The following is a 10,918-nucleotide window of genomic DNA, read 5'->3' as shown; positions in this document are numbered from 1 at the left end:
TACCACATATGTAAGTTGGGTATAATCCACTTCCCAGGGTACATAAGGAGATAAGATATTTACTGGATGGGCAAAGGATAAAACCTTTTATATAAACACAGTTTTATAATGGCTTTGTTACCTTGGTTCCTACTATGAATACCCATCCAGTGCTTGCTTAGATTATGCATTTATTCTTCTAAAGCTTAATATTTTTAATTGTGAAGTTTTATCTATATGAGCACTAATATACTATAAGTCTATTATAAACACTATAAAATATTTTCTTTGAGATCTTTCCTATGTAAACAGCACTAGACATGAGAAGTCACATTAATTAAAGCAAGTGAATCCAGTCCAGAAAACTCCTAGGTTATTGCTGTTATGTATGCCTAGCCTGCCGTCATATACTGAAGCAATGAGACACACTCACAAAAAAGAATGGAAATGGTTACAGAAAAAAAAAAAAAACAACAACAGAAAAAATTTCACTCAATGATGTCATTTTCCCAAATATATTCAGTGAACAATAAAACACTCAGGCTTTGCAAGAATTAAGCCAGTGTTAAGAATTGCTCCAACCTGGAGTTTTAAGTGCATAGCTTTTGCAATACCAATTTTTACAATGATCACAATTTAAATAGAAATCATAAAAAACTGCATCAAAATAAAACACAAACAAAATAATTCAACACATCTCTTAACTACACAAGCCAGCAATCCTTCTTAGGTATTTAGAGGGCTCTTGAAAACTTATGCACACAATCACACACACAGATGCACGCATGCACACATGCGCAATACATAATTGTTTACAAAGCTTCATTTTTATCACTTCCAAATTGGAAAGCCCAAGTGTTTGTAATAGATGAATAAATGAACTATGATACGCAGAGTACTCAGCAATAAAATTGGAATGAATTAATGGTGCAGTCAACAAGAATGAATCTCAAAGGCATTACGCTGTGTGAACATGGGCTCAAAAGGGAACATATTGTATGGCTTATTTGTACATCATTCTGAAAAAATTTAAAACAAGAATAGAGAATGACATGATATATAGGGGTTAGGGTAATGAATACACAGGTGAAGGTCTCATGAAAGAAACAGGAAGACAATTTTAGGTGATAAAATCGGTTGGTGTCCTGATTTGGCAATCATGATTTTCCAACAAGAAAACAAATTTATTTTTACAAAGAAAAGAAAACACACTAATAAAGAGTTTAAGGTGGAGCTAGATAAACATCAGTTATAGTTTTAAAACAAAAGTTTGTTAAACTTCCTCAAACATCTAAAGTGTTTAATTTCGAACTACACAGTGGACAAGAAATTGCAATGTATGTGCTCTATCGCAATCATGAAGAAATGCCCCCCACAGTGAGACCTTGTCTTCCCAAAAATTTAATCCAGGACTATGGTCCAGAAAATACAAGGCTGCATGTTGTATAATTTAAGGCATGCATGAGACAGGGTTTCTCTGTTTAGCCCTGGCCGTCCTGGAACTCACTCTGTAGCCAGGCTGGCCTCGAACTCAGAAATCTGCCTGCCTCTGCCCCTGCCTCCCAAGTGCTGGGATTAAAGTCGTGCACCACCATGGCCCAGCTAACATTTAGACATTTTAAATCAGTTTTTGACCTCAAAGATTATACAAATAAAGACATGTGCAGCAAAGACACTGATACCAAGGTACTTGGTAAATGCATATGATTTCATTGTTTTGTTTTCTTGTTTCTTTAAAATAGCAGGGAAAACCAGTTTATTTATTTATTTATTTATTTATTTATTTATTTATTTTGATGGTTTGGGTTACTAAGTGATTTTGTTGTCTGCCAATAATATTCCCTTTCCTGATCACTGCTTCTGGGTCTGCTTGGTGGCATGAACGGGGTGACAGTTTCAGCTGTCTTTTAATGATGGCAGCTATCTATCCGATGTCAGACTTCTCTTTATGCAGATTTCCAAAGGCTGCTATGTATGCATGTGAATTCTGAAGGGCACTAACTATGTGGCTGACAGCCTGTGACAGCCACTAAGCACGGAATAAGGAGAGAAGAGAGTATGAATAATCCATGAGCTTTCACTCTGCCCCTGGCCAGCTTCACAATCCTGCACTTTCTGTGTGGCCTTGAAATTAATTAGAAATGTAATTTCCTAGAAAATCATATTTTGGTTTTTTTTTTACAAACGAAGAAGTGAACGTAAGAGGCATTAAATGACCTTAAGTCTAGTGCTTAAATATATGTAGAAATCCTTTTCACCTAAAAATTAAAATTAACAGTCACTTATATCACTTCTATAAGTATAAACAACTAAATTACTTCTTTATACTTATATATGTGATATATAAAATAAGTGGATCTAATGTGAATAAATTATATTGTTATAAAATATATATTATATAAAAAAGTATATAATTACATGAAATGAACTATGTTTGTATATATAGTATAGATATAAATCATTTCTTTATAACCACACACATATGTATTTGTATTTAAAGAAATGTTAATTCTATGATCTACCACAAACAGCATTGTCAGTTTCCAACCTGATAGCTATTCCTGACTTCAGCTCTGCTCTCATCATTCAAATACAGTAAGAAAGATCCATTAACTTCTTTTTGAAAGTATGCTCAAAGGTGTAACCACCTCTCAATCCTAGCTGTAGTCTCAAAATGGATTTCCATGTGACAACAACTGAATTCTTGAAAGAATAACACAAACAATCTATTTGTTTATACTCACATTGTCATCTGGAATACTTCTAGTTAGCTATTATATGAGTTCCTGAGTGAGGACAGTGATAGGGCTCGGCATGTCAGACATACATGTATGTATCAGTGCTTCAGACACAAAAGGAGAGATACACTGTAGAAGCCATAATAAATGCCTTCTTTAAAGTCTGTTTAACCATACACGATCCAACGGAAGTTTGATTATAAAAGATACAGATATAAAAATAGGCATGTCCTAAATTGGACATTTCTTACATATAAACTTATTGTGTGTGTGTGTGTGTGTGTGTGTGTGTGTGTGTGTGATGTATATACTTATTAGTAGATGTATGTACACATGCATGTGCAGGTATGTGTTAGCATTAGAGACACATACTAGACATTAGGTATCTTCTTCAACTTCTCTCCATATTCACATTTTAGTGACAGGCATAATGAAGTTCATCTCATTGGCTGGGCTTGCTGTAAAGGGAACTCCTCAGGAGCTATCTATCTCTAGTTCAACAGCACTGGGTCACAAGTATGCAGCCATGCAAGTTCTTCTGCTTGCCTGGCAGGGTAGGCACTGTACTAAATGAGGCACATCTTCAGGCCCTATAGGAGCTAAGTTAAAGAAGGAAGGATCTGCATAGATGCAGATACTTAGAGCCAGCTACTGGACTGAAGTCGGGGGAAGTCTAACAGAAGAGTTACAGGAAGGTTAACTGTATAGAAAGAACAACAGTATCACCTAAACCAGACCCCTCAGAGCTCAGAGAGACTAAGCCACTAACCAAAGAGCATGTATGGGCTGGTCTATGTTATCCGCCAATATGTAGCAGAGGACTGCATTGTTTGGCCTCAGTGGGAGAGAATGCACCTAATCCTGTAGAGACTTGACACACAAGTGAAGAAGGATGCTGGTGGAGTGAGGTGATATTGTATGTGTGTGTGAGTGGTGTGGGTGAGTTGTTGGGTCCAGAAGCACCCTCTCGGAGTCAAAGGGGAGGGGAACTGGGTGAAGAACTCTGGGAGAGGGTACTTGGAAGGGGGACAACATTTGGAATGTAAATAAATTAAACAATTTAATAAAAACATTAAAGAAAAATGAAGCAAGGAAAACAACTGGCTCCCATAGGATGTTAAATATTCTGAATTAAAAGAGCAGAGGCGGGGCCACAGAGGACTCCCAGGTAGGTATATTCAATCTTAATCAGTACTGTGTAGAAGAGTCCAACATGAGAAAAGGAGTTTAGGTAAGGAGACAAGAATAGGTAGGAGAGAAACAAAGGCTGAAGAACTTGGTGGAGGAAGATTCAGAGCAAGGTGAAGCCAAGCCAGCTGCAGTGCCCAGGAGGCTGAGTCTGAGTTGTGAGTATGGCAAAGTTGGCAAAGATGGATTGAAGGAAAACATCTCACACTCTTTCCTTTCTATGAAGCAGGGGTTGAGATTGCACTCAAGGCATTAGCCAAAGGGGTGATAGAAAGAGTCTGGTAGAACCTGTTGATGGATATTCCACATGTGGGAAATTATTGTAGCATTACTCAACGTTATTTATACCTAGGCACTGGAAGGATGGAGTCAACAACTGAACTTTTGTCATGATGGTATTACTAAACGCCTTTTATTATTTTGAAAATATCATTTTGATGTTGTATGGTTAAATGCATCTCAAAGAAGGCATTTATTGTGGCCTCTCCAGGGTATCTCTCCTCTTCAGTCTCAAGCATTGATACTGTATTTCAGACATGATGAGCTCTATATAATGGTGTGTTGTAGACATTTTTATTAACCTCTTATTACACAAGACGAAAAAGAAGCATAGCCATGGTAAATAACACGTGAAAGACCATGTGTCAAGACTGTTGCCCAACCAGGAGCACTTCTCCCTCTTTCTCATAGGTGGATGGTGTCTTATATTAAATAGAGTCTACAGGTGCCCAGTACTGAGAGGTACAAAGAGGTGGGCTACAGAAAAAGCAGCTGGGCATCTTGTGTGGTGAATGTGTTGTGTCACTTGATTTGGTGGAATTTTTATGGTTTTCAGGGTTTGTCAGAGCAGACTACATACTTCAAAAGTAAGTTTAGTACACTTTATACATGTATATATTAAAAAATACAATGAGGCAATTAAAGACTAACAGAACAGGTTAGAACTATATGGGCACATTTGACCAAAGGGAGATTGTTTTTCTCATAACACAGACTTTGTTCTTTGGTTTCTTGTTTGTTTCTGAAGGAAACAACTCTCTTTATGTTTATCTAACTCTTGAGAGACTGTCTCACAGAGTTACCTGGAAATATCTCCATGATCTGCCTGCCTACCCTTAAAGTAGGATGTAAGCATACATCACCACTCTCAGGCCTGCACAGCTTCTGACATGAGTCTCTATATAATACTCCATTCGATTTTTTTTTTAAAGAAATTATTGAACAAGTCTGATTTTTGACAAATTAATTTACTTCAATGTATCACTGAACTGGTTTCACTTAGTAGATGAATGCCTATAGTATTTAGGTATTAAGATGAAAGTATGAGATCTTGAATAACTTAATCATATCAAATCTCAAAAAAAGAGGGATAATGTTGTTTGTATAAGCACATGATATGGAAGAAAATGAACAAAGACAAAGAAAATAAGAGAGATCATTTAAAACACTAATATCAACTGAAAACTTTTCACCTACAAAGGCATTTGCAATGCTGCCATAATCTTAAGTGACTGAGAGTTTGCTTAAGGACAAATTTAGGGTCTTAGAAAATATATTAAGGGTAATTAATTTATAATAAACATTATTTTAAGGAATCAGAAACAATAAATATTAATCAAAATATGAAGAATAATATGAAAACTAGAAGCCTTGATTATTTTACTGCATATTTATAATAATTCATTTTTTAACATATTTACTTCACAAAATTATTTTGAATAGCTCTAAGAAGACAACAGAAGCCTGGTATTTTTTTAAAGGGCTGAAATCCCAGAGCTCTGGAGTGTGAGGAAGAAGGGTCTGGAGTTAGGCTACTTAATTAGACATTATCTTCAAAACAGCAACAACAACAACAAAAAGAAAAAGGAAAGGAAAAGGAAAAAAAAAAAGACAAAGAAATCCCAGTTGTTACCATGGATTATGAATAAAAAGACATATATTAAACTTTATGATGTCCTTAAGAAATTATGTACTATCCTAATTTTATACTCTGAAAATTTTCATGTTGAACAAAATAAATATATTTGTAGTAATTAGGTCAGTTTAAAAAATGTCTGCTTTATATATTAAAACCTTTATGGTATAAAATGAGTATATTTATATCAGTTTTGGATATAAAATTGAGAGAAAATGAATTGAATTATACAAGAATGGTATCAGTGCATTGCCTTGGTGTCTATGTACCAATGGAAACGAAAATCTTGGCCTATGGATTTCATAGAGTTGAGAGTATCATAGCCATTCATGCCTTTGCAGAGCAGCAGTGGCTAAGCTCCTCCTTTACCCAAGCTCTTTTTATGTAATTAGTATATATTTTTTCACAAGAGCAAATATGATCACCTACGTTATTTATTGTTGAGAAAATATGAGAACTTATTTTCCAAAAATATAGAAGTGAAAATACCATTTCAAAATATATTAAAAAATTAAACAAAAAAAATTAAACATGCTGCATTTTCAATGTGATTAGGTCTCATAAAACCTATACTAAGTTGGATTCACATATTGTAAATACATTTTTAAATTTTTAGCATACATAATTATCTATTAATTACCTTAGTTAGTTCTGTGATTGCTAAAAATCCATAGTTTTGTCTTCTGATTTTCTGAATTAATTATTTCTGCAAAAGTAAGAAAAAAGATAAAATTAGATGACAAAAAATATTTTCTTTTAGGATCCCAACAACAGAACTAATAAAATTTATTACTACTCAAGAAATCTATTATCCCACCACACTTCAAACCATCCCAGCAGACTGAGAAGAAAATCTGAAAGATAAGTGACACAATTTTAGTCGGACTGTTTAGTAGGAATTTAAATGAAATATTTAAGTTTACAATACAAGCATTTTTCTTCTTGAAAGGCCACAGAAGATTTCAAAACCATATATATGGAGTTGACTTGATCTTGAATAATATTTACTAAAATGTTCAATAGTATTCAATACTATATGTGTGTTTGAGACAGAGATAGGAATATGGAGACCAAATAATAAAAATAATTGTAAAGATCTAAATAAAATCTAATATAAAAATAAGATATGTTAAAATAAATTTATTTTAATCATTTTCAGGATATTATGTTTGTTTTCTTAAAATTGTCATATTTCCATTTTTAAATCACTAAACTAACAATCTCCACACCAGACTGGTTGCCAAAAACATTAAAAAGATGTTTTCCTTTAAAATATTTTATCTGGAAATTTAATATATACTTGCAATTCTATAACTACATCAATTTTAAACTTTCCAGGAAGTATATTTAAGAATTTATACAATTACCATACCTAGTAATTATTCTGAAATTTATATTTTGTATATAGGTCCAATAAGAGTGTTTTTGTTTCTCCTAAAGTATAACAATCCACATCCCAAAATAATAACAAAAGACATTATCTATTTTACCATATTGTCCACAAATGGATGTGGAATAAAATATGGAGCAAAAATCAATACCATGGAATTAAACTCAGTTCTCCTTCACAAAATGACAATTGACTGAAATTAAACCAAGTATATATTAGTAGAAAGTATCTGCTAGTGTAAATGTTTGATTTGATTTGGTGATCTTAAATTATGATAGTAGCAGGACTTGCTATATTTTAATAAATGTTCCATAGTATTTGAATACTTAGTAAAATTTTTTCCAAGATCAAGCCAACTGCTGGGCAATGGTGGTGCATGCCTTTAGTCCCAGCGCTTGGGAGGCAGAGGCAGGCAGATTTCTGGATTTCTGAGTTCGAGATCCTTCAACCAATCCTAGCATGTAGCATTCTTTCAGTAAGCAATGACTTAATAGATTACTGTCCTCTTGCTTTTGAAAAAATGTATATTTGCCTTTCTGACAATGTTTTATATAACAGGAAATTCATGAATCACAGCACAGGGCTGTTCAGAAATATTTCCCTTCAGGTATTTTGTATCACCATGGAAATACATTTTGATATTTAGAGACAGCTAATCTTCACTTTTCACTTCCTCTCAAACGTTGCCAGTCAAATGTTGTTTATGCTCCTTTGTCAACCATGTATCCGTGATGAAGTCCTCGACAGTAAAGATTACTTGATAACTGGAGCTCGCGACTCTTAGAGTGTATCATCTCTCTCTAGTGGAACAAGCAACTAAGCCAGCCTCGAAAATGCTGACTAGGCAAACAGAAGGTTAACAGTCTCCTAAATCAAAAATAAGATGGTAAGTAGGAAACCACACACATTAGCCTCACAGAAACTGAGATGGTAATGGAAAGCTAACCATTGTTTATGTCCCTGTATGTGTCTGCATAGCTGCTTTTACAAACCCTGGTTCTTTCTGGTTTTGTTAGTTGACTTGTTTTGTCCTTTGTTTTCCACCGTATCTTCAGCCTACAGAGGGGGGCGGATATTTTGCATCACTGTGCTCTACTCTTGAGAATCACTTAACTTCAAGTAGTGAACACAGGACAAAGATAAGCTCGCTAAAGCCAGTCAGCATCACAATGAAAAGGACAAATAGACAGGAAACCACAGGAATAGAAAGGGGGGAGCAGAGGGAAGAGAAACAAAACTGATGGAGGAGCAGAGAAAGGGGCCACATCAACAGACACCTATCTACTATGAGATAATGCAGATAAACTTAGTTTCTATTTAATAAACTTATTCTAAGGTGGACATTCAAAAACCGCTATTGTGAATATTTCAAGTATATGATTTCTTAGAAAGAAAGCACTCAAAAATCTAACTGTTGATGAAGCTTTAGTGCAATTAACGCATCTGTTCATATCTTCATCACCTTACAGTTGTACATGGTTCAAAAATAGCATAAAAGCAATACCCTAGGAACCATTGCAATTTATCAGAGGACTTGAGAAAGAGATGGAAATACTTCAGTTCTAAAAACTTTGATTTGTGTTAGCTAAGGATAAAAATAGCCTACGCTTCAAACAAGCATTATAATTAATCACATGTAAAAGGCAACACAAATAGATATTGATGAAAGGTAATAAACTGCCAATTTACAAATTCAGTAATAGATGATAAATATGGCTCATATTTTACAGTTCTGACAGAGTAAATTTAAGAAGACAACAAACTGTAAACAGTCATCACATATTTACTGCTTCAGTCATGGCTCAAGGAAGTATAGGTGCAGGAGGAACTGAAGAGATTAAAAGAATACTCACAGAATGTATCCACATTCCATCTAGGAAGCAGACTGAGACAGAGACACACAAGGAGAAGACACACCTATATGCACAGATGTACATTTTATATACTTATAAACTACATACTATCTATTTTGTATAGGACATGCACACATTTTATGCTTACTAAAATTCTCACTGTGCGACACAATTTTATTCACTTCATGTTATCATTTAAACTTTTTAAATTATCATGTAATATGTGTCCAGATATTTTTGTCTTTAAATATAAAGGAAAGGTTGAGTGACAAATTCAGGACTGTATTCCATGTTAGTTCTAATTCTATACGTTCAAGCTTCTCAAATAGCATTGTATTATCCCTAGCCATCTTTGTTGAGATATTTAAGTTAAAGGGAAAATAAGCTCCCATAGATTGATTAGTCAGAAGATGATCTCAGAAATTCATGACACTGATTGCTGTTAGAGATAGTTTCACACTTTGGTAGTTAAATGATATATACCCAAAATAACTCAGTACAAATTAGTATGAGATTAAAATGGAACAAAAAAAGGTACAATTTTTCTTAACTTACACGTACTCATTCCAAAATTGTATAATATGACCTATTGAAGTACCCCATAATGGTCCATGAAGCCATAAAAAAGGGGTAAGATTGTGTACTTCAGATCAATCTGTATACAGTTAAGAGAGGCTTTGGGGCTGGAAATGTTGGAATTTGAGCCTGTGGCTTCTGAGATTTAAGCACATATTGTGAGACTGGGCTAGTCTTCCAGACTATACTCTGTTCACTGATAACTAAAATAAAAAACAGTACACAGGGAAAAAAAAAAACCTTTTCACAAGGTGATTTTTATCCTAAAAGTTAGTCTTCAAAGCTGCCTTTTAAATAGTACCCCGTTACCTAAAGTCTCACTTCTCCAATGAGGGTTGCTTCTCAGTATTCTACAGGAGTACCATACTGCTTAGCACAGAAATTAGCTTTCAAAACTCTTTAAATGAAGAACACATCTGTTTTTTTTCCCATGAAAAACATAATTTAAAAAGGAAGAAAGAAAACAGAAACAAAAAAATCTAACCAAATAACGTCCCACATCGCCATCCTTTGCTATGTGGGCCATTCCTCAATAAAGATTCTGCTAGGCAGAGAAGTCTGTGAATGCAATGCTTTATAGGCTGGCTTACAGGATTCAGGAAACCATAATCCATATTATGCAAGTGCCTATAAGTGGAACCATGAGAAAGGCTGAGTAAGTATGGTGGCAAATATTCTCCCCAGTATCAATGTTGAAAACATTCAAAGATTCGATAACAAGTGCTTCAAGTCAAGAGAAATTATTAATTCATGTAAAAGCTAAGAAACTGTTAATGCAAGTATTGAAATTTTGTACAACAGGATCCTTCAGCAGTTTGCCTACGAATTGTTCAAGCACTGTTAGAGTCCTCACTGGACTTAACATTAGACCATTAGACTGTAAACCAAATCTTAGTGAGGGTAAAAGAACTGAAGTCATAAAAGTATGTTATCTAAATGAAACAGTTAAATTAGCAATGAAAATTAGTAAACCCCAAATATTTATTAATTATGAATAATAACTAGGAATATTTTAAGTTGAACAAAATCAAACAGCATATCCAAATTTACAGGAGACAGCAAAAGAAGTGTTTTGTGGTAAACTTATACCTTAAAATTGCTAAGTTAGAAAATGAGAATGACATATGATCAATTAACAGAGCTTCCACATTAAACAAAGAGAAGAGGCAGCTAAATGTACAGTTAAAAAGGAAGGAACACTAACTAAAAGCATACATATGGTTTACCAAAGACCACTGTTAAAATGATTACTAATTTTTTAAAATCCTATAAATCACTT

At 34.1% G+C, this 10,918-nt stretch overlaps 1 protein-coding gene across 1 annotated transcript in view; it reads right to left on the bottom strand.

The window, feature by feature from the left end:
• Positions 1-2,166: 2,166 nt before the first annotated feature.
• Positions 2,167-10,918, bottom strand: part of LOC116104569 (translation initiation factor IF-2-like) — a 186,184-nt gene continuing 177,432 nt past the window's right edge. Inside the window, exon 5 of the mRNA XM_031391088.1 lies at positions 2,167-6,526. The gene's annotated coding sequence lies outside the window, so the exon portion shown is untranslated. The remainder of the gene's footprint in view (positions 6,527-10,918) is intronic.

Source organism: Mastomys coucha, unplaced genomic scaffold, assembly GCF_008632895.1.
Source record: "Mastomys coucha isolate ucsf_1 unplaced genomic scaffold, UCSF_Mcou_1 pScaffold22, whole genome shotgun sequence".
NCBI classification, from domain to species: Eukaryota; Metazoa; Chordata; class Mammalia; order Rodentia; family Muridae; genus Mastomys; species Mastomys coucha.
This window is presented reverse-complemented; position numbering and strand designations above follow the sequence as displayed.